General features: G+C 46.6%; 1 long non-coding RNA gene across 2 annotated transcripts in view; it reads left to right on the top strand.

Moving 5' to 3' along the window:
* The window catches only part of LOC132003332 (uncharacterized), a 67988-nt gene that overhangs the window by 21434 nt on the left and 19235 nt on the right, over nucleotides 1-27319 (top strand). For both annotated transcript variants that reach the window (XR_009400169.1, XR_009400168.1), the window contains exon 2: nucleotides 10217-10366. This is a non-coding gene — a long non-coding RNA (uncharacterized LOC132003332). The remainder of the gene's footprint in view (nucleotides 1-10216; nucleotides 10367-27319) is intronic.

Genomic DNA, 27319 nt, shown 5'->3' with positions numbered 1-27319 from the left:
CATCCACAGCCCGTGAAGCACTGTCTTCACCTCAAGGGGCTCCTTGGCTCTTCCGCCTGACCTTGGAGTTCAGCCCCTGGGGGCATTTCCTCACAGACCTAGTCTTCCCACTCAGGCCCATCTCTCTCGCCACAGGCCTCTCCACAAGCCCACTTGGATGTGCACTAATGCCATTATCTTTCCGAAATTAAAATCAAGCCTCAACCTATAATGTTTCACGGAGAGGGAATTGGGGTTATATATTCCTGCGTCAAGCGGTATTCTATTTCAGTCATAGCATTTAATTATGATTGGTATGTTAGTGCCCACCGGAGCATAACAAATTGTCATTATGTTATTCTGCTGAGTCTAATTTAATTGGCAAGTTGTCACAAAAGCAATTATCCATCATTTATTTTGTTGCCATAACCACATCTAGAAGAGCACCTGCTGTCTGTGAAGAGAAATGCGCCCCAGTCTCTCAGCCCTGGATCCAGGCCACTTATCTGACACAAAGACATTGCTTCCCCTTCTGATTTAAAAATATGTTCCTCATTTCCTGCTGCGGTCTCATGAATCCTCCTGGGGGAGCCTCAAAGTGCCAAAGGAAATTCATGGGCTGGGAATTTGCCTGGGGCCCCACCACGAGGCTGGAGGTCAGCCCTGCTCTGTCAGGGGGCAGGCGGGAGGCGGCAGGAAGAAACAGGCCCCGTGGAGGTCCGGGACCTGACTGAGGTCGGGCTTTGCTCCGTCAGCTGTTTCAGCTGCCACCTCAGTGAGGGATTTATAAATATTTGTTGCTCTTCCCCCGACCCCAGGCACACCATGTGCTCGCTCCCTGGGAAGCAAGATTGTTTGGCCATTTCACAGAGAGGGAGCCTGAGGCCCTGGGGACCGGAGACTCAGTCATGAGGGAAGGTCTGAGGAGGAGCAGGACTACAGTGAAGACCTCTGGCTTTTTCCATTCTCCGTATAAAGCCTCTGAAGGCAAAACCAAGGTACGTTTGGGCCTGACAGAGCCCCAGGAGGAGCCTCTGGGGCAGTTGGACCTTCTGCTGACCTCCTAAAAGCTGGGCAGGGTGAAAGAACAGAGACCAAAAAGAGGGACGAGCCACCAGACTGCCTGCGCACTCCAAGAGCCCGAGATGGGAACTGCCCGCTTTCCCAGGAGCCTCCAGTTCCCAGCGCTTTAGGAGGTCCTGTTGAACCCATCCCTACTTGGTTGCTGGCCCATGCTTGGACAACATCCTCCTCCCCTAAGTGCAGTAAGACTTCTGTGAGTGATAAAGTGGAGGCAAGCAAAGTTTTATTTGTGTGATTTTTCTCCTAAAGTGGAAAGACAGTCATTCCTTAAAGGAAGATGAAGCCTGCAGTTCTGTGTCCTGCAAGTGCAAAGCAGGTGCAAAAATGCTTCCAGAATGCTCTTATTAGCACAGTAAACAAAAGAGTTATTGAGAACAAAAACACCCCACCCACTCTACTGCAAAGAGGAAAAAAGAATCAGACCTTTAAATCAACCAGCTTCTCCCTCTGGGGCCAGTCACTCCCCAGTTCCCAGGCTGCCTCTTTGGGGACACTGGAAAATTACCAGCTTCCTGAACATAGGCAGATCAGTTCTTGCAACTCTTAAAAAAAAAAAATTATCCCATTGTAATTGCTGACTAAAAATAAACTAGGGATGTGTCAGGTTGCTCCCTCCTGGACCAGCATTATCCCTAAGGAATGTTCCTCGTGGCTGTGGAGAAGTTGCTCTTGCCACCAGGAAGGCCACCACAGCAAAATGTCCAGGATCTCTGCTCAGTGTGAGAGAGCCCCAGTGAGGTTCAGGGGCCCAAACTTACACAGTCGATATGAAAGCAGGAAAAGCTTTAATGTGCAGTGGAGAGGCCATGCATGAGGGCCCTGCTGAGCCCATTTGTGGTAGAGGATGGTGCTTGGTTACAAGTAAGGGTGTGTGTGTATCAGCTTGAACCCTCTGGAAAGTAGGTTGGCTAAATGGATCAAGAGCCATCAACACTGTCCATCATCTTCGACCCAGGAAATCTGCTTAGGATAAGCAAACCATTTCAAAAACAGAAGAAAGATGTTTGCTCTAGTGTTATTTTATAATAGCAAAAGCAAAATCTGTGTTGAGAGCAAACTGACCTAGAGCACGTGGCTCTAAGCCCACGGATATTGATAGAGTTTGCTGCATGTTTCCTGGGAGGGATGTTGAGTCAGGAATTCTTAATGCAATTGCATTAAGGGAGCATTTATTAAGCACCAAAACAGAGCTAGGTTACATGTATGCAAATTCAGCCGAGACATGGTCTCTCCTGTGTTAGTTTCCTCTTTTTTTTTTAAGATTTTATTTATTTATTTATTTGTCAGAGAGAGAGAGAGAGCACAAGCAGGCAGAGTGGCAGGCAGAGGCAGAGAGAGAAGCAGGCTCCCCACTGAGCAAGGAGCCTGATGCGGGGCTCGATCCCAGGACCCCAGGATCATGACGTGAGCCAAAGGCAGTGGCTCAACTGACAGAACCACCCAGGCGCCCCTGTTGGTTTCCTCTTGCTGCTGTAACAAATTGTGTCCAACTTCACAGCTTCAACAGTACGTGTTTATTACAGTACGGTCCTGTATGTCGGAAGGCTGTAACAGGTCTCCTTAGGCTAACATCAAGATGCCTACACTGCTCTTTTCCTCTCTGGAGGCTCTGGCGAGAATCTACTTCCTTGCCTTTTCCAGCATTTGGAGCCTGTCTGAGCACTTTGGCTTGCTGGCTCCTTCCTCCACCTTCAAAGCCAAAGGTGAGCTGAATCCTCACACTGTATCCCTCGGGCCTTCTCCAGGAGTCACAGCTCCCTCTGCCTCCCTTCTTCTGCCTTTCTCTGCCATTTTTAAGGACCCATGTGATTATATTGGACCCACCCAGACAATCCAGAATAATCTGGTTTTAGTTCAGCTGATTAACAACCTTAATTCCCTTCTGCCACATAATGCCACATAATGCAGAATAGTCACAGGTTCTGGAGATTAGGATATGGGCATCTTTGTGTGTGTGTGGTGGGGGGGGGGGGGGGGCATTATTTTGCAAACCCACTCCAGACCAGGAGCTTACAATTTAGTGACAGAGGCATGTGAACATATCTCTAGAGGATGTGGCAGAGTGCCGTAATCAGCCAACAAGATCTGGGGAGGCAACAATCCCATTTGTAGTAATCCAGAAAGTCCTTGCTGGAAGCCACACGCTGCTCTCCCAGGCAAGTTTCCTCCTCCTCCAGCACACTCTCTGCTCTGGTCACTTGAGCCTCCCTGCTGTCACATAATCACCACGTGCTCTTTCCCAGTCCCAGTCTTTGTCCATTGCTGCCCCTGCCTGGCTGCCCTTGTTTCTTCTTACTCCTTATCCGAATCTCACCCACCCATCACAATCCAGAACAAGTCCCACGTCCTCCATGACTCTTCCCCTGTACCCCTTTATCCAGGGCTTCTATCCCATTTCTATTCTCAGTTACATACTCTTCTACTGAAGTATAGTTGCTACTCTCTCCATTTTACTGAGTTACTGTGCTCAGCTAGATGTTAACTACTGTGATATCAGGGATCATGCGTTAGAATTCTTCCCTCACCCCTATAGCCCCTGGCACAGTGGTGCTGAAGAAAAAGTTGCTAAATTTGTACAAGCTATTCTTTGAACAAACAAAGCACTCACAAAGGTGCTCGCCCCAGGAATGGACAGGTGATCCAAAGGGAGTCTTGTTCTAAAGGCGATCAGTCTAGAGTGGACAGGGAATGACAAGCCGATCAGGGGGTTATGAGGTGATGTGATGAGAGCTAGAATAGTACTATACGTAGGAGGGGCATCTAGGTCAGCTAGTGGGTGGATGGAGGAAGGCTGACAGAGGAGGTGATACTTGAGCTGAGTTTTGAGAAATGAGTAAGAGTGAGCTAGATAAAGGGATATGGGAGAAGGATTCTATTCCAAGAGGAGGAGGAGGAGCATTTAAAGCACAACAAAGAGGGGCTCCTGGCTGGCTTAGCTGGTAGAGCATGTGACTCTTGATCTCAGGGTTGTAAGTTCAAGCCCCATGTTGGGTGCAGAGATGACTTAAAAATAAAATCTTTTAAAAAAAAGCAGGGGCACCTGGTAGCTTAGTCGGTTAAGAGTCTGCCTTCAGCTCAGATCACGATCCCAGGGTCCTGGGATCGAGCGCCATGCTGGGCTCCTCAGAGAAGAGTCTGCTCTCCCTCTCCCTCTGCTGCTCCCCCTGTTTGTGGTCTCTCTCTCTTAAACAAATAAAATAAAATTTTAAAAGAAAATAAAGCAGAACAAGGAGATTGAATTCTGGAAAAGCTACTCATTTCTCTCCTCCAAATATAAGAGTATTATAGATGCTCAGTTTTCTTCAACTTGGTTTTCCCCGCCTCCTAGCACAAACTTACTGCTCTGGTGACTTGAACCTCCTCTCTGTTCTTTTCTGTAGTCAGTGTGCTTTCCCCCAGCCCAACTCCTTCGACCATTGACTTGGAAAAAACAGAGAGAGCTGACATTTGCAAGTGAAACTGACAGGGAAGGGACAAAATGGATCAAGTTGTACTAAGCCCCCAAACTAACAATGATTATACCTGTAACAGACATAAATAATATTGTGAGTGTATAACCTTATACGGAAAAGACAAAACTTAAAAAAAAACAGACAAAGGATATGAATAAACATTTTACAGATGAAAGAATACAAATGCCCGACAAGCATATGAAAAGACACTCAACTCTATTTGTAGTCAGGGAAACGCAAAAGAAAACAATAATTAGTACCGGTTTCACTCATCAGATTGGCGAAAATTAAAGATTGATAACATCCAGTGTTGTCAAGTGCGTGGGTAAACAGAGACTATGTGAATTGCTAAGCCTTTTTGAAAAAGTAATCTCAAGGTGACTGTTAGAAGTAAAATGAACACATCATCTGATTCCAACTTTGAGAATGTATCTTATAGAAATAATAATATCAATATACATATATGTAAGCTATATACAATGTAGGTAATGAGACATACAATATCGTATGTATACAATAAGTTATGTCTATATGCACACAAAAGACAGACCCTATTTACAGCAACAAAAGCTGATATAATCAGAATTGTCCATCAATAGGGGCTTGTTGCCTGTTGAATAAATTATAGTATTTATGGAAGATTATGGAGGTATTAAAGAGTTAATTAGATCCATAGATGTTGATGTGGAGAAGTCTGCATGATATAATGTTGAGAAGCAGGAACAGCTTTAAAGAAGGTGAGGCAGAGGGGGAGGACATGCTGGGGAATGGTTAGTTACGTTGAAATGGTCACAAAGGAAGTGATGGAAGGCTGTATGCTCCAGGATGTTAACACTGATTGCCTCAACTGACTGGAATCGGAGGGGAGACAGTAACTTAAAATAAATTCTGTATTGTTTGCCTTGTGACAATGAGCACAGACTATTTTTATAATTGCAAATATTAATAATATTTAAAAACAAGTACTGAGGAAAGTGTTCAGCAGGGCTTCCCTGTCAAGGGGGGGGATGAATGATTCCTGCGGGCAAGTTCCTGAGTTCAGGCCTTTTTTGTCCCTCCCTGGCCTCTCTTCTATTCAAATGAGCTAATTAAACAAATGTGAGATAGCTTTCATTTCCTTGGTTAAGTGGCTTTAGATCCTGGGATAAAAACAGCATCATTTACATTTGTAGTGACCCTCTCTTTGTATCAGCGAACTCCAATAATAAATTAATTAGAGCCATTCAGCCCCAACCCGCCTCCCCGAGGATGGCCTTTCTTTGCATGCAGCGACTGTCTGGATCGGGCTCAGGGTGAGGTGTATTGTTAAGGCTGCTTCTCTGCAGTAGCAGGGTGAGCCCGGTGTCAGCTCTCCGGCTTGTGAAGTTGTCTGTTGTCTGAGTACTTTCCTCACATCTTGGAGGCTAAACTAGTTGAATATGTGCGTGGTTGACCAAGGGGAATGCCATTTGCATCTGAGCTCCCTGCTTCTTAGCCGTGCTGGCAGAAGGCCTTTCTTCAGAGCCTGAGCTACTCTAGAGGTCAAAGGCCCACGGTCACCATGGCAACTCCCTTCAGACCCGGAAGGAGGGGGCTGAGGGAAGGACTCAGAAACTTACCAGGGGGCCCCAGGAGAAAGCACTTTCACAGAGAGGGAGTTCAAAGTCTCCACTTTGGGGCTGCTTTACAGGGCATGGCTTTATATGGGATACATTATTTCTGGAAAAGTTGCTTTGGGTCAATTTTGGGGGTAAGATTGTGTAATTTTATTGTGAGCACGCAAGTGGAGTTCCCTATATTTAGGACCCTCTTGTGAATTCTTTTGTAAGGTGGATAAAAACACCTGTTATTTATTTTTTTTGTGTGTGTGTGCTGATGGGGACCGTGATCAAAGGAGCAAGACTGATACAAAGCGAATGTCAAGCAAAGCTTTATTTCGTGCCAGCATCGAGAATCAGACCGACGGGTCTTGGCTATCTCTTATGGAGGCCCACCCAGCCTCACAGACTAGCTTTTATAGAGCAAAGGCCATGTGGTTGGCCAATGAGATTGTAGCACACAGAGAAAGTTGCATAGTCATGCTAGGTCACACAAGGGTGCCCAATGGAATTACAATTCACCCTATAGTAGCTATTTGAACTAGCCTATCACCTTGGTCAGAATTGGCGCCCAAAATGCGGGGCCCACATTCTTTGGCAGTTAGGGAAATAGTATGTGTGTTTTACTGATTGGAAGTCTCCACCTGACCTGACCTGCCCTTGTATTTGGGCTCTGTTATCAGGGACTGGTTGACCATATTTTACTGGTTTCCCAGACTTGCTTTTTAGCAAGTTCCTCTGGTGGGGAGGCGAGGGCAGGGTCAGTTTAAGTTTTACTGCACAAACAACACAATGGCTGTTTAACCGAGATGGTTAAACTTAGCTCTGGCTAAGTAGGCCCCTACAGTGCGAGCATAGATGTTTAGATATCAAGTTGTTCTGAAGTTTGGCACACCAGTTTCCTTGGGTCTGGAAGGTGGGGGATGGTAGTGGGGGTGACGGTGGGAAGGAGCCTCCTCTGAGTGATGCCTACAGTACTTTTTGAATGCTGTCTTTAGACGAGGTTCTACCAAAAGAAGAGCCTGGGCCGAGGATTCAGGTGACAATAGACGAGGTTCTACCAAAAGAAAAGCCTGGGTCGAGGATTCAGGTGACAAGGGTTTATAAAGTAACAGCTGTCAGAAGACAACTATAGGGGGATGGCAGAAGCAGGATAGGGAAGGGAAGAAACCAAGCAAAGGTGAGATTTCAGGTCCCAGACTCAGCCTGATCCCACGGGGAGCTCCGGGGTCCAAATTATACTTGAGAGCTTGCTACCCTGAATCAAAGCTACCAGGTATTTATGCCCTCAGATCACTTAGTCATTGGCATAGGCTGCCCAGGGGAAAGTGTTAAATTCTAGTGCAGCAGCTTTGGTGCCCAAGGTCAATCCTCTGAAAGTCATCAGTGCAAGCTGTTAGTAGTGAAGTACATGCAGTGGGTGAAATCCCAAAGGATCCAGGAGGGGTTTCGAAGGGTCCACTTGTAGACCAAGTATGGTCTACAAATGGCTCTCTAAGGGTTTAACCTCAACAAGAAATCAGTGAATGGAATTAGCTTCCCACACATACTTAGAACGGTGTTGGAGGATGGATGTACACTTAGTGGTTGCAGAGTTTGTTGAACAAACATTTCAGAAGAACATGGAATGAATGGCTCTTACTTGGAGGAGCAGCTCCAGGAGCAGACCCCAGGACTCCCCCTGGGGCCTGTGTTGTGAAACGTTTATGACTACATCTCAGAGGCTGATGGGGAGCTCGTCCAAGTAAATCCGTGGACTACCCTAAACTGAGAGGAAATGTAATAGAACAAAGGGGAAAAAAGTTGAAAAGGGATTCCAGTGAACGGACAGCTATGAGATTGAAATTAAAAAGATAAATGTAAATGTAATATGAAGTTAATTTTATTGTGGTTATTCATACAATGGAATTTTACATGACCACTAAAAATAATGTCAGATAATAATAACATAATAACATAAAAATGTTCATGATTATTTGGTTGTAAAAGGACATGACAATGTCATGGAAAACATTTTGAAAGATGTCCTAAAATGGCAATGCTGGGGCTCCTGGGGGGCTCAGTTGGTTAAATATTTGCCTTCAGCTCAGGTCATTGTCCACCTCAGGTCAGAGGATCCTGGGATGGAGCCCTGCCTTGGGCTCCCTCCTTGGTGGGGAGTCTGCTTCTCTCTCACCCTCTGCCCTTCTCCTCTGCTCTTGCTCTCTTTCTCTCAAGTAAATAAACAAAGTTCTTTAAAAAATTTAAAAAAGAATGAAACCTGCCTTGCCCGCCCCTTGATCTTGGGCTTTCCAGGTTCCAGAGCTGTGAGAAAGAAATTTGTGTTGTTTAAACCACTCAGTCGATGGTATTTTGTTATGGCAGCCTGAGCAGACCAACACAATGTTCATGGATCAGAAGATTCAATAGTGTTAAAATGTCAGTTTGGTGTACCTGGTTGGCTCAGTCACTGGAGCATGTGGCTCTTGATCTCAGGGTTGTGAGTTCAAGCCCCACAATGGGTGTGGAGCCTACTTTAAAAAAAAAAAAAAGATGTCAGTATAAACCAGATTGACCTAGAGATTTAACAAAATTCATAATAAAATATCAGAAGTCATTTTTATAGAAATTGGCAAGCTGTTTCTAAAATTTATATGAAAATTCAAAGGACCTAGTGAGCCAAAACAGCATAGAAAAGAGCAAAGTTGGAAAACTTAAACTATGTGATTTCAAGACCTTATTATACAGCTACAGTAAACAAGACAGTGTGGTGCTGGTGTGAAGATAACTACATAGATCAATGGAACAAAATAGAAAGCCCGGAACTACACCAACGCATATGGAACCAACTGATTCTCAACAAAGCTGTCAAAGCATGTTGGGATTAAGAACTTTCATTCACCAAATGCCACTATCAAGAGAGTGTAAATCAGCATCCAGTCAGGAGACCAAAATGATACCAATTAACATGAGCAGAGATATTTAATATAAAGAAATAGAATACAAAGAAAAGGAAAAAGGTAATCTAAAAGGGTAAAGGAGAGTGCTAAGATATAATAAAATATAATAAAAGTCGTAAGTGCAGGAAGCAGCTATGACCTCAGGGTTAAGGGAAAAATGAACAAGGAGGGAGTCTAAACACTTCGGGGTGCCTGGTTGGCTCAGTTGGTGGAGCATGTGACTCTTGATCTCAGGGTTGTGGGTTTGAGCCCTGTGTTGGGTGAAAAGATTACTTAAAAATAAAATCTTTTTTTATTTTTAAAGATTTATTTATTTATTTGAGAGAGAAAGAGAGTGGGAGCATGTGTTGGGTGTGAAGGGGCAGAGGGAGAGGGAGAGAGAGAGAAGCAGACTCCCTGCTGAGTGTAGAGCCCGACACATGGCTCGATCCCATGACCCTGAGATCATGACCTGAGCAGAAATCAAGAGTCAGACGCTTAACGGACTGAGCCACCCAGGTGCCCCAGTTTTCTTCTTTTTAAGATTTTATGTTTGGAGCACCTGGGTGGCTCAGTCCATTAAGCATCTGACTCTTGATCTCAGCTCAGGTCTTGAGATCCAAGTCGTGAATTCAAGCCCTGCATTAGGCTCCTTGCTCATTGGGGTGCCGTCTTCCCTCCCTCTCCCTCTGCCCCCCACTCACACACTTTCTTCTCTCTCTCAAATAAATAAATAAATCTTAAAAAAAAAAAAAAAAAAAAAAAAGCTTAGGGGCACCTGGGTGGCTCAGTGGGTTAAGCCTCTGCCTTCAGCTGAGGTCATGATCCCAAGGTCCTGGGATCAAGCCCCGCATTGGGCTCTCTGCTCAGCAGGGAGCCTGCTTCCCCCTCTCTCTGCCTGCCTCTATGCCTACTTGTGCTCTCTCTCTCTCTCTCTGTCAAATAAATAAATAAAATCTTTGGGGGGGGGAAGCTTAGGAGGAGAGCACCCCCCACCCCATTAGGCTAAGATTCAGATCTCTGAAGAGGGGCATGGCTGCTTCAAGAATACTCTGTCAGCTACTGCAGGAACAAAGGGAATGGCTGGAAAGTATTCACCACCGTGGTAAACAAGCCTGGACTTCTGTGCACTGCTCCGTTTGGTGTTCCATGCAAAAAATATAACAACAGAAGAAAATAAGTAACTCTTCCTCTTCCATCCTTGCAGTGAGCCTCCAGTATCTTCTGCTGACAAAACACATCATCAAGCCAGCTGGCACAGGAGAAATATCATCTTCAGAGTCCAGTTCCAGAATCACCAAGCAGAGCAAAACAATCACGAAGGTAGTAAATTTACAACTGGAACGAAAGTGAACAGGTAAGCCACAGAGAGTGGAAGAAAATATTTGTCATAGGTAAGCTGTCAAAGGAGTCATATACAGAATACAGAAGGAACTCCTACAAATCAATACAGGAAAAAGACAGACAACCCAATAGAAAAATAGGTGAAAGAATTGTACATTACTAAAGAAAATTTCTCAATAGTCAGTAAGTATATTAAAATGTCATTCTGGAGAGGTGCCTGGGAGGCTCAGTCGGTTAAGTGTCTTACTCTTGCTCTTGGCTCAAGTCATGGCCTCAGGGTCATGGGGTCGAGCCTCGCATTGGGCTTACTGCTCAGCTTGTCTCCCTCTCTCTGACCCTCCCCCCACTCTCTCTCTCTCTCAAATAAATAAATAAATCTTTTTTAAAAATGTCATCCTAGAAATATAAATTAAAACCACAGTGAGATACTATTATACGCCCACCAGAATGGCTAAAATGGAAGAGATCAGATATTGACTGTGTATCCAGTGACTTTGGTAAATTACTTATTTGTACTAATAGTTCTTCTCTACATCTTTTTGGGGGTTCTATATACCCAATTATGTTGCCTGTGAATAATGGCAGTATGCTTTATGTATTTTGAAGCTCTGTTGTTAGCTGTACCAATACTGATGATTATGAATTTGCTCCTTTATTATTATGAAATGATCCTTACCCCTGGTAATATTCCTGCTCTAGAATTTGTCTGGTATTTTATAGCAACTCCTGCATTCTTTTGTTTAGTTTTAATGTATCTTTTTCCGTGCTTTTACTTTTAACCTAAATTGTTCTTTATATTTAAAGTGGATTCCCCGTAGAGAGCATATAGTTGTGCCTTGCTTTCTTATCCAATCTGACAATCTCTGCCTTTTAATTGGGGTGCCTATTGATGTGTTAGATTTAAAAATACCATTTTGTGACTGGTTTTCTATTTGTGCCATCTATTCTTTGTTCCTACCCTCCTTTTGCTTTTGTATGAAATAAGTATTCATTTTACGATTTCATTTTATCACATTTATTTGCTTATTAATTAAACCTTTTTGTTCTTTTAGTGGTTGCTTTAGGATTTAAAATGTAGACATTTAACTTATCACAGTTTACCTTCAAGAAATAATATACCACTTCACTTATGCTGAAAGAACCTTACACCACTAGCCTTCCATTTCTCTGCTCCTGGTCTTGGTGCTTTTGCTGTCATACATTTTACTTCTGCATATACTAGGAATCACAGCATGAATGTATCAGTTTTGCTTTAAACTATCAATTACCTTTTAAGGAGACCTAAATAATAACAAAACAAAACTTTTATATTTACTCACATATTTGCTATTTCTGGGGCTCTTCCTTTCTGTATATTAAAATTTTCTTTTGATATAATTTTCATGCTGCCTGAAAAACCTACTTGAAGACTTCATTATCTTGGTGGCTTGCTGTTGGTGACTTCTTTTGGCTGTCATATGTCTTAAAAGGTCCTTTTTTGTTGTTGTTGTTGTTGTTGTTGTTTTTGAAAGATATTTTCTCTATGTATAGAAATCTAGGCTAGTAGTTTTTTTCCTAACAAAGATGTCACTCCACTATCTTCTCACTTGCATTGCTTATGATGAAAAGTCTGCTGTCATTCTTATTATCATTGTTCTGTATGGAATGTATCCCCCCACTGTCCCCCGCCCAGCTGCTTTTAAGATTTTTTCTGTATTGCTGGTTTCAGGTATTGTGATTATGATATAGCTGGATGTAGTTTTCTTCACGTTTCTTATTCTTGGGGTTCATTTTCATTTGTCTTCTTGTATTTGTGGGTTTATAATTGTCATTAAATTTGAAAAAATATTTAAAAATTTTCTTTAAAAGATTATTTATTTATTTATTTGACAGAGAGAGAGAGAGAGAGAGAGAGACAGCAAGAGAGGGAACACAAGTAGGGTGGGTGGGAGAGGGAGAAGCAGAATTCCCACTGAGCAGGGAACCTGACGCAAGGCTCAATCCCAGGACCCTGGGATCATGACCTGAGCCAAAGGCAGACGCTTAACGACTGAGCCACCCAGGTGCCCCAAATTTGGAAAAGTCTTTTTTTTTTTTTTTTAAAGATTTTATTTATTTATTTGACAGAGAGAAATCACAAGTAGGCAGAGAGGCAGGCAGAGAAAGAGAGAGGAGGAAGCAGGCTCCCTGCTGAGCAGAGAGCCCAATGCGGGACTCGATCCCAGGACCCTGAGATCATGACCTGAGCCGAAGGCAGCGGCTCAACCACTGAGCCACCCAGGCTCCCCAAATTTGGAAAAGTCTTAACCATTATTTCTTCAGACTCTTTTGTCCCTCTTTCTTCTCGAATTTTAGTTACACGTATGTTTGGTGTTATGTTACAGAGCACTAATACTGTTTTTACTGTTATATCTTTAAGTTCATTAATTTTTTTCTTCTGTGTAAGCCCACTCAGATTTATTTTGCATCTCTAGAAGTTCAGTTGGGTCTTATAAAATATTTTCCATGTCTATCCTTATCATGATCACACTTTCCTTTACTTTCTTGGACATATGCAGTGGTAGCTATTTTAATATCCTGTCTACTAACTTTATCACTTGCTTCATTTCTGGATCTGTTTTTGATGCTTGGTGTTTCTCTTGATTATGGATCATATATTCCTTCTTCTTTTTATGCTTGGTTATTTTTTTAGTTTTTCCCTCTACTATGCCCACATTTGATTCCCCAACATTTCAACCTATTGACCCTAATTTTGTTTTGCAGAGTTAACATGAGGTGCTACAGGCCTCATGTTACTGAGGCCTGTAGCACCTTTCTTCATAGTACTATTCAACCTTTTAAATGCCACATTCACTTGTGTGATCATTTGGCCAAAGTCTGCTTTCTTCACCATACTCTCTCTATAATATAGACTTTAATAATAATCACAGCCATCATTATACCCCAATGTAGCACACAGGTCTGGTGCACAGAGGTTCTTCATAAATATCTGTTGAATGAATCAATGAATGAATGCTTGGGTTTATGCCACTCTGCTACCTGCCCTAAATTTGGATATCATAGTTTCATAGTTCAGCTCTTTGTCTTGAGACATGGCAGTCAGCAAAAGTATAAGAACTGTATTTGGATTCTGATTCAAGTACACAAAAAAAATATGAGATAACCAGAAAAAGTTAAATATTAGCTTTTTCAGGTTGAGCATGGTATAGTGACAATGGTTTTAAAAAGACTTTATTTTTTGGGGTGCCTGGGTGGCTCAGTGGGCTAAGGCCTCTGCCTTTGGCTTGGGTCGTGATCCCAGGGTCCTGGGATCGAGCCTCACATCGGGCTCTCTGCTCAGCATGGAGCCTGTGTCCCCTCTCTCTGCCTGCCTCTCTGCCTACTTGTGATCTCTGTCAAATGAATAAATAAAATCTTAAAAAAAAATTAAAAATAAATAAATAAAAATAAAAGACCTTATTTCTTATATATGTATCTATAAATTATAATTGTATATAAATATATTATTATATATATGTATATGCTGAACTCTTGATGGGTGAAACTGTGTAATGTTTGGATTTGCTTCAAATTATTGGTGGGGAAGGAGGAAATGATGGGAGTGCAGGTGAAACAAGATTGGCCATGGGTTAATAATTATTGAAACTGGGAAAAGGATAGATAGGTCTTATTATACTCCAAAATATTTCCTTAAAAACAGTTTCCTTTAAAAAAAAAATCCAGCTGTTTGATTGGTTGAACCAAAGGTACGTGGACAAAGGTGGGACGGGTGTTCCGGATGCGAGGGCTTCATGTTGGGAGGAAGTCAGAGGGTTCAGGGATCCAAGACCCTCCAAGCCACGTAGAGGCTGCCCAAGCAGGGCTGTCTTTGACAAGGTGGGTGGCTTCTGAAGGCAGCCTCCCTTTCTGTTAGCTTGCTTCCTTATGTATTTATTACCTAGTCCCTTCCCTTTCCCTACCCAGAGCAGCTGTAATTAGGAGGCAAATCTCACAGGCCAACTCAAACTGGCTCCAAAAAAGGGCCCTTTAGCAACAATTCTCATTGCCTTGCTGCCTCGAGCTCACTCACCCAGGGCTCCCAGATGACTTGTGGATTCTTCCTTGACAGAGGTTGTTGGTGGTTTGAAACAGGAGCTCAGAGGAAGGGCTCAGGTGGCACCACTAGGGCTTCTGGTCTCATACCCACCTAGATAGTCCCCGATAGCAGCTCTGTGTCTTTAGGATTCAAGATATGAAAGCCAGTCCTTTCTGATTGGGGTGTGCCCTTTCTTGTGGGGGAGCTGCAGGGAGGGCACTTAGGAGCAGTGCGACTGAAGCCCAGCCCAGGCTCCTCTCGCTGTTCTAAGCTCGTGTGGGTCCCAGACTTCCGCAGGTCTGGAGGGAATGTTTTTTCCTGCTCAGACCCTCCTCCTCCATGAACGTGGGCCAGCCCATACCACCCTTCTGCAGGCTGCTGGCCCAGAATACAGAAGGGCGTACTTCTGTAAGATCTGTAAAAAGGGCTGTACTTCCGTAAGGACTCCTGGGTGTTTTAGGCAAATGAGGTCATCCAGTGGAAAATTTTATCTTCACTTCCTCTGGGCCCCTGTGTAAGCTGCAGTCTATATTTAGGTCTGCAGATTATATTGTGGTTGCCTCTGCCTCCCCCAACCCCCCAATATCCTCCTTCTTTGGAAGTGAAAGCTAAGAGAATGTGAGCATTTTGAGGGAGCAAAGGTGTGTTAATATGCTTGGAGTACCAGAATTTTCACATTACTAGACTACATTACAATGAAAAAAAAAAAAGAAAGAAAGAAAGAAAGAAAGAAAGAAAGAAACAAACAAACAAACCCTGAAGAAATTATTTCTATGTAAAACTTTTCATTGATACGTTAATGCAAAAACTCTTGGGGGCATCTGGGTGGCTCAGTGGGTTAAAGCCTCTGCCTTTGGCCCAGGTCACAATCTCAGAGTCCTGGGATCAAGCCCTGCATTGGGCTCTCTGCTCAGCAGGGAGCCTGCTTCCCCCTCTCTCTCTGCCTGCCTCTCTGCCTGCTTGTGATCTCTCTCTCTCTGTGTCAAATAAATGAATAAAATTAAAAAAAAATAAAGCAAAAACTCTTGATGGGTCTTCTAATTTGAAGGCCAATAATTGTTTTTCATTTTGAAAGTGAAACAGCCCACTTACAAACTCTTGGAAAATACAAAACAAGTAAAAGATCTAGCCATGGTCCCATCACCCACACACAAGCATAAATACATTTTTGTCTATTTTATTCCACTCGTTTTTTTCTTTTTTAAACCTGTAGTCCCAATCATCTTGTGCTGGTGGTTGCAGGTCTAGTGCATACAGGTTTCTATGTAACTGTCCTTTCCACCTTTGTTGTAAAATGCCTCTGTGCTATCGTGTGCCCTTCTTAAAGAGGCACACTGCCAGATGGTTTCCTCGAAGATGCACATGGGTGCTCTCTCTCCTCCCCTATAAATGGGCAGACGGGCTGTTTCCATTTCTACTGTTTCGTTTTTGCTGTTGTAAATAACACCATAGCAAATATCTTTTTCTGTATTCGGAGCAGTTTCCTCAGGATCCAACCCCAGAAACGAGATTCCTGAGTCAAAGATGTTGGTTTTAAAAGATTTGCTTTTTAAAGATTTTGCGTGAACTTACACTCCCACGGGAGATCTGATTGAATCTCTAAATTTTGAGTGACATCGTCCCACGTACCATAATTTCCAGAGTGATGATTTTCTTGTCCAGATACAAACTTTAAAGTTTCGGATACCTGTGACAATATCCCGTCCTCTTTCAAACCTTCTGGCTCTTTCTGAGAGATGTAAAGCAGTCTTGGGCACCACTATATGCTCACCATCCTCCCTGGTTCTTCTCCCAGTCTCAGCTGAGGTCATTGGTGGTCATTCCTGTCTTTCCTCTCGGGGACCTGTCTAAAGGACCTATATTAATTCAGACACCAACTGCCTATGTGGGACTGTGCTTTGTCTCCACTTAAGTCTGTGGCCACTCTCAGGTTCCTTCTGCTGCTTCTCAGAGTCTGGTGGACCTGGAGGGATGAGCACTGAGTCAGGAGTTAAGGGCATGCTCCAGTTCACAGGTCAGCTCATTCACTATCCCTCTCCCCCTAGGATAGGAAATGAAGCTGGTTGGACATTTTGCCAACTTCAACTCCACCCCCTGCTTCTTTTGATACTAAGAGAGAAAGGAATAAGTGAGATTAAAATATTTACAAGTATCTGATCTTCCCCCCCATCTTCCAGAAGGCACATAATAGAGAAAAGCAGACAGACATCTGTGAGCATTTAGAGAACGGAAAAAGAAACAAGCAGGTTTCAGCCGGAGCCCGTCAGGTGGTTGGCAGCAGCCGCTGAGGGTGGGGGGTGGGGTGGGGGGTGGTGCAGTGGGGATGGAGTTTCTGTCCTGATTGTATCTGGCCACCGGGGAGGGACAGCAGCTGTGGATGCAGGTGGGGAATGCTGTGGGGCTGAGGGAGGGCTCCTCAACTGTAATTCCACTTTACTTTGAGAGTGAGTGAACATCTCATGGCAAAAAGTTCTTCCACAGCAGAAATGTGGGGGTCTTGAAGATGCCAGAAAAATGAAGGTGGGAAAGAGGAGAGTGTGCACTCTCTACCAAGTGAGGTAGAGAGGAGCACAGTGGGTCAGGGTAGGAGGCTGGGAAGTAAATGATGCTGGATGGTGACAATAATGACCATGGCATTGAATGCCATGATGATAATGACCATGGCCACCATTTCTCAAGGGCTTATGTCCTGGGCACTCTCAAAACCACTTTCTATGGGTTAACTATGTACTCCTCACTACAAACTTATGTGGAAATGACCACTTTTGCCCTGATTAATGGATGAAGAAGCTGAGGAACAGCAAGAGGAGACTATGGGACTGATAGGTTGGGTGTGTGAATAAACAGGGGGCAACTAGATGAATCAGAGCCTGAAGGAATGGAAGAGAAAGGAGGAAGTGCTGGTGAGGATCTTTCTGGGTGTCCAGTCATCCAGGCCCCAAATCTGTGAGTCTCCCTGGACCTCGCCTCTCATCCCCTTCCCATTTTTCCTCAAATCTCCCTGCTGTCCAGTCCATGGCTTGGCACCAGCCCCACCACCCATCACTGTGCTCCCCGCGTCCTGTCTGGACTGTTGCATTCACTTCCCCATTGACAAGCCCCCTTCAGATTACTTACACAGAGGGTGGTCAGGAAAGGCTCTGTCTAATATAGAGTGTTCGGGAAAGACTTCTCTGCTAAGATAAACAGAGAGGGAATGGAGTGAGGGTAGGAGCTCTGTAATGGCCTGGGGTCAGAGCATTTCAGGAAGAGAGAAAAGTAGGTGTAGAGGCCCTGAGTCAGAATCCTGTTCAGCACCCCACAGCATTAGCAAGGAGGCTGGGGGCCTGAGTGAAGTGAACGTGGGGGTAGGACGTGAAGTTGGAGGAGAAGCTTTGGGTAAGATTGCACAAGGCCCTGTAGACCACTGAAATCTCTTCTTAGTGAGGAAAGAAACTTTTGGAGCATTTTCAGCAAAGGAATGACATGACTTCACTATTTTTTATTATTATTTTTTTAAATAAAAGACTCTCTCTGCTTTTTTTTTTTAAACGATTTTTATTTATTTGTTTAAGAGAGAGAGAGTGAAAGAGCATGACATGACAGAGGGAGAGGGAGAAAGACTCCCCAGTGAACTGGGAGCCTGATGTAGGGCCCCATCCCAGGACCCTGAGATCATGACTGGAGCTGAAGACAGATGCTTAACTGACTGAGCCACCCAGGTGCCCCAACTCTCTCTGCTTTCATGTGGAAATTCCGGCAGGGGAACATGGGTAGAAAGTCGGAGTCCAGCCAGGAGATGGTCATGGCCTGGACTGGAGGTAGTAGTGGAGAATTCAAGAAGTGGTCAGATTCTGGGTACATCGTGAAGGGAAGGCTGACTGGATTTGCTGGTGGACCGATGTCAAGTACAAAAGAAAGAGAGGCAGTAGGATGCCTTGAGCAGCTAGAAGTCTAAAGTTGCCATTTATTTGACGAGAAAGAGGGAGGAGAGGGAGTTGAGAGCTCCTCTTGGGCTCTCGACTCAGCAGTTAAAACATGGGGCGGTGGGAGTCCTCTAGAGGGGAAGCAGAAAGAGGCCTGGACACAGAGCCTAGGAACGTGCCGACAAGCCGAGGCTGAGGTGATTGGCAAGGATGGGCCAGAGAGGAAGGAGGAGAACCAGGGGTGAGTGGAAGGAAGAAGGTGTTGCAAGGGGCAGGCAGTGCTCCATCAGTGTCCCTGCTGCTAAGGAGCGGAGCGCTGAGGCCTGAGGACGAAGCACTGGTCAGAGGCCACAGGTGGCCAGGTCAGGGGTAGGAGAGTGGCCTGAGTGGTGGGCGTGAACACCTGAAGCCAGTGGGTTCCAGAGCTCGTGGAAGCAGAGGAAGCAGAGTAGTTAAGCATACTTCCAGAGATTTGGGTGGGGAGGCCAGCAGGAGGATGCTTTTTAAAAAATATATATGGGAGATGTTTCAGCACGTTTGTGGTTCACAGATGTAACCCAGCAAAATGGTCAGAATCGATAATGCGGGTCAGCCTCTCCCCAAACATAACTTTTCTCCCCCTTTCTTTATTGCACAGCTTGGAGCACTGATCAATGTATTTAGTAATTGCTTGTGGTTGATGCTTCTGTGAATGTCTCTGGCATTTATTTCCCCTTTAGGCAAAGACATTTCCCTCAAATATGCCCATGGAACTAGATCAGATCCATTTAATGATGAAAGGCTTTGAAAAAACAAATCCCTGACTCTGGTCTATGGGATCCTTTCCGGGATTGTCTCATCACTGACTTGTGGCGGTGTCAGCTGAATCGGAAACAATAGTTACTATTATTGAAAGCTGTGTGCTTTACATGAATTACCTCCTTCAAGCATCTCTGTGATATACAGAATATTGATGATCTCAGTTCAGTGATGAAGGAACTAAAGCTTCAGAAGTTAAACCATCTGTATGCCCAGGGCGTTGTGGAGCCAGATTTTATTTTAAAGCGATCTTTACACCTAACGTGGGCCTTGAACTTGCAGCCCTGAGTTCCAGACTCGCGGATTCTACCCACGGAGCCAGCCAGCCAGGCCCCCCGCCAATCTCCTACTAACCAGAGTGCCCGGCTAAAGGGGCTGGTGCAGGCCCCCGCGGCTGCAGGTAGGGTCGGTGTAGAGGGGTGACAGCGTCTTTCTGCCGGCCTGAGCTGCGAGTGGGTCCCGCCAGGCGGCGGCACCGCTCCCCACTACCCGCTCCCCGCAGACTCCCCCCTCCCCCGTGCTGCCGCTCTCCCAGCGGTGGGGCTGGGCGACGCCGGCGGGGCTCGGGCAGCAGGGGGCGCTCTCCTGTCGCGAGAGGCGGCCAGGACCCGCCACAGCTCCAGTCTGCAGAGAAGCGGAGAAAACAGCGGCCCAGCAGCCCTTCTGCCTACCAGTCCCCCTGACCCCCCCAGCAGGGCTTCCCGCCTCCTGGGCTCCTTCTCCAGCCGAACGTCTTGCTGTGCTGTTGGCCGAGCTATTTCTCAGGGGCGGAAAGAACCGCTCCATGGAGATTTGTGAAAAATTTCTGCCATGGTGAAGGGTCTGGGATACAGATGGGAGGACTGGCCCTTTGCTAAGGGGTGTTGATGTGAAACTAGTGGGCGCGGACCAGCCAGCTGAGGCCCTTCCTAGGTCTGCTCCGGAGCCCAGTCATAGGTGTCTAGCCCAGCACCCAGAATGGTGAGCCTATATGGGGTGCTAAGCTGGTACTCAGCAAACACTGGCTTTCCTCCCCACGTCCCTTTCTGAGCTCCCAGCCATCGAACTGCTGAAACCGAATTCCCATTTGGGAAAACAGATTCCCTTATCTGCAGGGATGCAGGAAAGATAGGAGGCACCATCCTATGACTTTGAAGTGAATGTCACAGGAAGAAGGGCACGAGAGGGAGCAGGTGCTGTTAACCCTTCCCCATCACCCTACAGCCCTTCTCTGAGGACCCCGTGGCCATTTGCTGCTCTGGTGGTGGGGGAGGAGGGCCGCCCCGGGGAGGGCCAGAATCCAACAGGAAGCCATGTGGCGGGCGCCTCAGTCCTGGCGCCCACCACAGCTGTCAGCTGCTCCTGACTGCTCCTGCCCTGCCCAGAGGCGCCCCAGCCGTGGTGGGGGGTCCCGGGATGCAGCTGCTCCTACCAACCCTGGGAGCATGCACTTCTTAGCCCTCTTGGCGACCCGCAGCCCCAGCTCAAGGAGCAAAGATGAGAGGGGGGAGGAAGAACTGGATGCTCACCCTCTCGAAATGGTTCCAGATTTGGCTTGACTCTGTGGCCTCTTTGCCTCTGGCTTACTGATTAAGTCCAGCTTCCCCAGGGCAGCTGCTCCCCGGGAGTCCCAGAAGCATCTGCAGGGGCTGGGGCGGGGGTGGGGGGGGGGGTGGGGGGGTGGGCAGGAAGTAACCAGTGTCCTGGCAGTGCCCCAGACGCAAATCTAGCCCTCGTTTGGAACCATTGGCTTTACCTCCCCATCGCCCCAATCTGCTCAGAATCGCAGGAACCACACTTGGCGGGGGTTGGGAAACCCCCTCCCTGCTTCAGATTCTTCCCATTTCTCCCTTCAGAAGTGCCCGTTCCAGGCTGTTCAGATGTGTTTAGAGTGACAAATATTCTACCCCACATCAGCCGAGCATAAATGTACTTTCTGTGGGCTGGAGCTAAAGAAACACAAAAATCCAGTGTGCGACAAGTAAGGATCAATCGCCTGCTGAAGAGAGAACTAGAACAAGACCTAGAGGAGGCAGCCTCGCCCTCCAGGGCCTTGTAGTGTAGTTGAAGAGATGAGCGACCATGTAAGTCACAGTTTCAAGCGCCACAGAAGGGATGTCACAGCTCCCTATGTGCCTAATTACCAAATGAATGGCTCCTGCAGTAATTGCTCTCCTGGCCAGGGGAGAGAGGGGGTGCTCCAGGCCCACATGCTCAGGGTGGGCCGCCCTGGGGCAAGTTTGTGGCAGGGGTAGGGGGTGGGGGAGTAGGAGGGTGGGTTGGGGGGTGAAAGAGAGACCTGGATTTGAATTGCTTCTGGAAGACTGAGTACATCAGATATTATTAAAAGGATCCATGATGCTTTTTTGCTTTGGAAAAGGACTAGCTATCCTTTCTAGATTAGTGCCTGATTCCAGGGCACTGCCCCTCACATCTTCAGGGTGCCCAGGAAATGTAATTTGAAAAATTAGAATGACCTTTTATGAGCACCTGCTCTGTGCCAATCATTGCAGGGGTGGGGGACATATTAAAAACAATTATTTCTGGTATTTACAATGGCGATTACTGGAAGATTATCTCCTACCCTAATCTATAGATGAAACAAATGGGGCTCAGAGAGTGTAGTTAGCTTGCCCAAGGTCAAGGAGCTAAGTCAGAACGCAGACAGGATTTGAGAGGCTGGGATGTGAAGGGGACCCATTCAGTAGCTGTTTGCTGAGGACTTCTCCATGAGTGTCTAATTGGCTGTCTTCAAGAAGACCTAGTCTCTTGGAGCCCCCCTAAAACACTGCATGGATTGAGGAACCAGCTTTGATATTTTTTCTTGTCTTTTTTTTTTAGGATAAGGGAAGAGAAGCCCTATCGTTACTGCTAAGAGAAACACAGCACTAGTGAGGAGAGTGCCTGGAGGTTTGGGAACTGGGCAAGGGTCTGAGGCTGACCTGCAGAGGGTGGGGATCTCTGTGACTCAGAGGCCCTGGGGGAAAATGAATGGACTGCCTCCCCCACCCCAGGCTTCCTGTCTGTCCTGACACTCTTTTCCCTCTTTCTCTGCTACGGAGGTGATGCTGATAAGCTTGACCTCAGCTGCTGGAGGAAATGGAAACCTCAGCTCTTCAAGCCCCTTCCCCGCTCTTGCCCACTGGGCTTGAGCAGCAGAGCATGGGGCCAGGGAAGGTGGCACCTGGTCCAGTTGCATACACAGGGCGTGCTCTGACCTGCTGGTTCGGTGGAGTGGGGTGTCAATCTCTCCCTTCCCTCTGCCCTGCTCTCCTGACTTTGTAGGAATGAAGTGATTAACTCTCATCTCCTACTCCCTTCAGCCATGGAATCTGATCCACTTGGCTCTCAATGAACCTTCTCAAAGCCCCTATGGTCTAAGATGATATCCAGGTTCCCCATTATGAAAATAAAACCAACATGTTCCAGGAAAAAAAATACACACACACACACACACACACACACACACACACACACACACAGAAGAGAACCATGAATCATTCACTCCTCCAAAGGTAACACTATGATATTTGGGTATGCCCAGGTGGAAATGCTAAATTTTTAAAAAATAGCTTTGATGAAACTTCCTCCAACTTTGTATCCTATTCATTCACTTAGATTTTCTTCAAATTATTTATAAAGTTTTTGTGAGCATCATTTTAATGACTGTGTAAGATTCTATCATATGGCTATGTCATAATTTATTTCATTCTGATATGACTAACTATCTGAGCAGCTCTAGCTTTTTGCTACCATAAGTCATATCACAGTGGACATATTTGTGCATAAATATTTTTGACATTTTAGTTTATAGCCTTAGGATGGGTTCCCAGAAGTGGAATTATGAGGCCAAGAGTACGAGCATGTTTAAGGCTCTTGATATATTTTCCAAATGCCTTTCCAAAAGGGTTATATTAATTTATACTTTATTAGGAGTCTATAAAAGTGTTCGACATGTCACACTTCCCAACAATCAATACACTCTGTTAAAAATTAGGTTTTAACTACCCAAGTTTACTCTCCCTTGTAAAACCAAATGGTACAGGTCAGGGTAACGCTGTTTTTGACCATGTCCTCACCTGCTCTCCTGCTCATTCCCATGCGGGTGCCCAGAGCTTCCTGGGGGCTGGAAATTCTCCCGGGTTCTTTCCTGTATCTTTACATACACCGACTCAGGGTCCTATTTGATTATGCATACCTGCTGGTGTCCTCAAAAATAGCTCTTTTTCCTTTTTTCCACCTGGAGTGGAGGTTGGCATGCTTTTTCTGGAAAGGGCCACAGGGTCAGTATTTTGGGCCTATGGGCCACAGTCTGCTGTTTTCCTGCAAGAGCACCATCACCCCAGGTGACACGTGAGCGCATGAGGATGGCTCTGTTGACCCGGAGAGCCACTGGGCTGGATTTAGCTTGCAGGCTGCAGTTTGCTGGCCCCTTTTCTAGACTATGAATTCCTTGGAGCCAGCGTCGAGTGGGTGCCCCGGGCCCCTGGAACAGGGTTCTATGCGATTAGGGATTTGAGGATGACGAGGTGGAGGCCTGACATTTTCAACACTGGACTTGGGGCTTGAGACGGCAGAAGGGATGGGGAGGCATCGTTGTGCATGAGCTCCTCTTTACTCCTTGCACCTTGGCCCTTCGTGGGGGCCAGACAGGAGGAAAAGGAAGGGACATTTGCAAATGGCTTGAGTTCCGCGGGTCCCGAGAGTGGAACATGAGACAGATGCGCCGTAACCTTTCCCCACTCTTGTCTCCCTTAGCTGGCACCGAGCCCCATTCTTGTGCTGTGGTCAGACAGGAAAGGTGCCTACCAGGCAGGGTAAAAGTCTGGGCCTCAGTAATGTGACTACAGGCAGGAGAATAAAAAGAACCAGCATCCGACAAGCATTTACTACGCACCGGAATGCTGCAGATTCCCAGCAATCCAGCAACAATGGTATTGGACTCTGAGGTCAGTGCTCTGGTTATTCCTGTCATGTAGATGAGGACCAAGAGAGGGGAGGTAATTTGCCAAGACTTTTATAGCTGTTCGTGAGTGGAACAAAGGGCCTGAACCTATGTATCTGATGCCAGCGCCTCATCTTCTGACCGTGCTCTGAGCACCTGTGTGGCTGACCTTCCCACAGGCCTGCTCGATATCCATTCTACTCTTTGTTCCTTCGAGCTGAGACTGCTGCTAACACGCCCAGCTGACAATCTAGTTTCCAGTCTCCTTTGCAGCTACAGATGGTCAATGAGATGAAAGTGAGAGCTCTTTGGTTCTCTTTTCTGCTGTTGGGAATGAAACATGGTGACCAAAGCCCCAGCAGCCACGATGAGGCCACTCCAGGGATGGAAGCCACATGCTGCCGCTGGTGGAATGGAAGCCTGGAAGGAGCCTTCTGCGGGCTTCTTCTTCTTCTTTTTTTTTTTCCTCGTAACATGAGGGAGATAAATCTCTATCTTGTTTAGGCCATATTGATCAGGGTCTTTCTTACAGGAAGATGAATGTAATTCCTAAGTGTTAAAGCCTCAGAGAAGGTCTGTAGCTTGCAGGTCTAATATCGCACACAAAATTTGCTAAGGGGAGTCCGTCCAGCAGGCTCCAAACACATGTCTCTTGCCCTGTCCCCCCTGTTCCAGAGTCATCCCATGCACTAGAACAAAATGATAAAAATGTGGTCCAGGGATCCAAAAGTGATGTGACCCTGGGAGAGGGGAGGAAGTGGATTAAAAGGAGAAGAAAGAGCCCCTAGGGGGAGGGAAGGGGTTTCCTTCCCAACTTTGAGAGGGGTGGCCGCTCAAGGCCAAGAGCAGGTTGAAGGCTTTGCCCTCTGAGGAGCAGGATCCCATATTATCCACGGGTCTCGAACAGATGGGATGATGCACCATAGCCTGAGACAAAGAACCATGGCTCCTGTGTTCCTGGTTCCGGGTTCCCGTGGGTTGACCGCCCATCAGTAGAGTGCCTGCCCCTCCCTCCCCTCCACTGCCCAGCGTGCTAACCATGACGCTGCCATCTGGTCCTCTGAAACCAAACCTGTGGGGGCTTAGGGATATCCAGGGAGGCCAGCCAGCAGAGATTCCGAGTGCGATCTAGCTCTCACCTCTAAAAGCACAGTTTGGCATCCATTTTCATCTCCAAGCTCTGGTCCCACACAGGGAAAGAACACAAAGTAGAGACCTTCAATTCAAAATCGTCAGCATTCCAGAGAGTAAAGATAGAACTTTTCTCTCAAATCGTGGTTTTAGGATTCCACTGACAGATAGCTACTCAGCTCCCAGTAACCTAGGAAGGGCAGGTGGGAAACCTCAGTGGGAAGTCTGGAGCTCAGGTACTGGGTGGTCAAGGCCATCCGAGGCATTGGTGAGCCCCATGAGGTTCTTGGTAAACCCATCCCATGGGAGAATGAAGACACGGTGGAAGGCAGGGTTCTCACCAGAAACAAAGAGGAGAATCCTGACAGACGCCTTTGGAGGTAGCCTTCCCTGGGAGCTTCACCTTGAAAGAAAGTTGCTGCTGAGGTCACACACTTCACCTTGTCCTCTGCCGAGCGAAGCACTTCCCAGTTTTTCCCTCAGATGTTTCCCTATCAAGACAATCTGTAGATCTCTCTCCAGTCGGCACACTGGCTGCAAAGATAATGTAGGTATTTTCAGCCAGCCCGGAGCAGGAAAGATAAGGGGGGGAGAGTCGGGAAAACTTGATTGAGTGACCGAGATAAATGGACTGTACCACAGGAAATTGAAATGCAAAAATAAGAATTGGGAGCAACTGAAATATTTAAAAAGAGAAGAACGGGCGTGTGAACGGAGCAGCCTTACCCCTTCCTCGCCTGAGCTCCTAAATATTGCAAAAGAGAATAGAGCGGAGAGAATCTCAGAATAGAAACTAGCCATTAAGGGAGACAGAATGACAGGGTTTGGCTTACAAATGGGATGATAATTAAGAAAGGAGGAGAAATAAGAGGGGCTTGCGGTTTGATTCTTTGCCTCTGGTCTCACTTAGGTTATGTGTCCGAGAGAACGTGTCCCTGGGTTGTGGTTCTGCCTTCCAGAGGCCTTTCTCTGGCCTTCCCTCTGGAGGGGACGAGAGGGAGCTGAGTGCTGGGCCTTCTTGGCTGAGAGGCACGAGGGCTGTGTATCCGTTAGAAGCTTAGAAGCGAGGCTCTGGAGACAACAGGCCCCATGGTATTCGAGCAACTTATGTAAAATAGGCATTTGCTTCTCCTACCTCACGGTTTGGAGGTGAGCCTTCCACACAGTCAAACGGACCTGAGTTCCTGCCATCAGGTCTTGTCTTTGTCCACAGTGGTGAGGCTGGGCTGCCTGGTTCAGGCCACAGGCAAAGGGAAAGAGTACAGACAAGATACATTCTTGTATCCCAAGGCTCAGGCTAGGACCTGGTGCCCCTTGAGAGCAGCTGAGTGCCCATGGGCAGCCGTCCGGTGAGAGCTGCCCCATCAGTCTGGGGCCTGGACTTCTTCCATCAGGCAGGCAGGCCCCCAGGGGCCAGCTGATTCTACTCATCGGTGCAAGCTGGGTCTGGAGGCAAAAGCACTTGTGAAGGGGTGAGGCCTCCTTCCCCGTCTCCTTGCAAATGATCAGCCCCTGCCCACCCCCTCCCACTCCCCTGCCCTGGGCTGCAGGAGGCCAGAATGCTCCTCCCCGCTCATTGTGGAGGGGAAGCATTTCTGCCCAGAGACACCCTTTTTTTATCCTCCCGAACAGAGAGTGAAAGCTAGCGAGAAAGGATGCTAGAGCACCCACATGGGACAGGGCTAGCTGGAGCTCCTGCCTGGGCCCTTCAGCTCAGCAGGAGAGGGAAGAGCGCAGAGCAGCCCGTTCTGTCCGCCCACCTGAGGGGATGTCTCTGGCACAGGCAGGATAGGGGCTGGGGGCTTGGCGCCCATCTGCTCTTCCTCAGGGCACTCGCCGTGGTTCACACGGGTGCTGACTGTCAAGCTAAGGCAGCGGCTCAGGAACTAGGGAACTGGTCTTCCCAGCGTTGCCCCCAGCACAGCCACCTCCTCAATCAATAGGTGCACAACCGGGCAAGCCAGATCTAATGACTTCAGCCCTCGCAAACAGAACCTAATTCCCCTCTCTGTTTTTAAGGATAAAAATCTATGCATAAAACGCCTGAATGATTCAGAGGGCACGGGAGAGCTTATCTGCTTATTCCTTCATATCATCAGCTTGGCATTTCTCGAAACAATGAAACTATTTTCTTTCTTTAGACATGAAACATGG

Source organism: Mustela nigripes, chromosome 16, assembly GCF_022355385.1.
Source record: "Mustela nigripes isolate SB6536 chromosome 16, MUSNIG.SB6536, whole genome shotgun sequence".
In the NCBI taxonomy this organism is placed as follows: Eukaryota; Metazoa; Chordata; class Mammalia; order Carnivora; family Mustelidae; genus Mustela; species Mustela nigripes.
The sequence above is the reverse complement of the archived record's forward strand: the minus strand, read 5'-3'. Positions and strand labels throughout refer to the sequence as shown.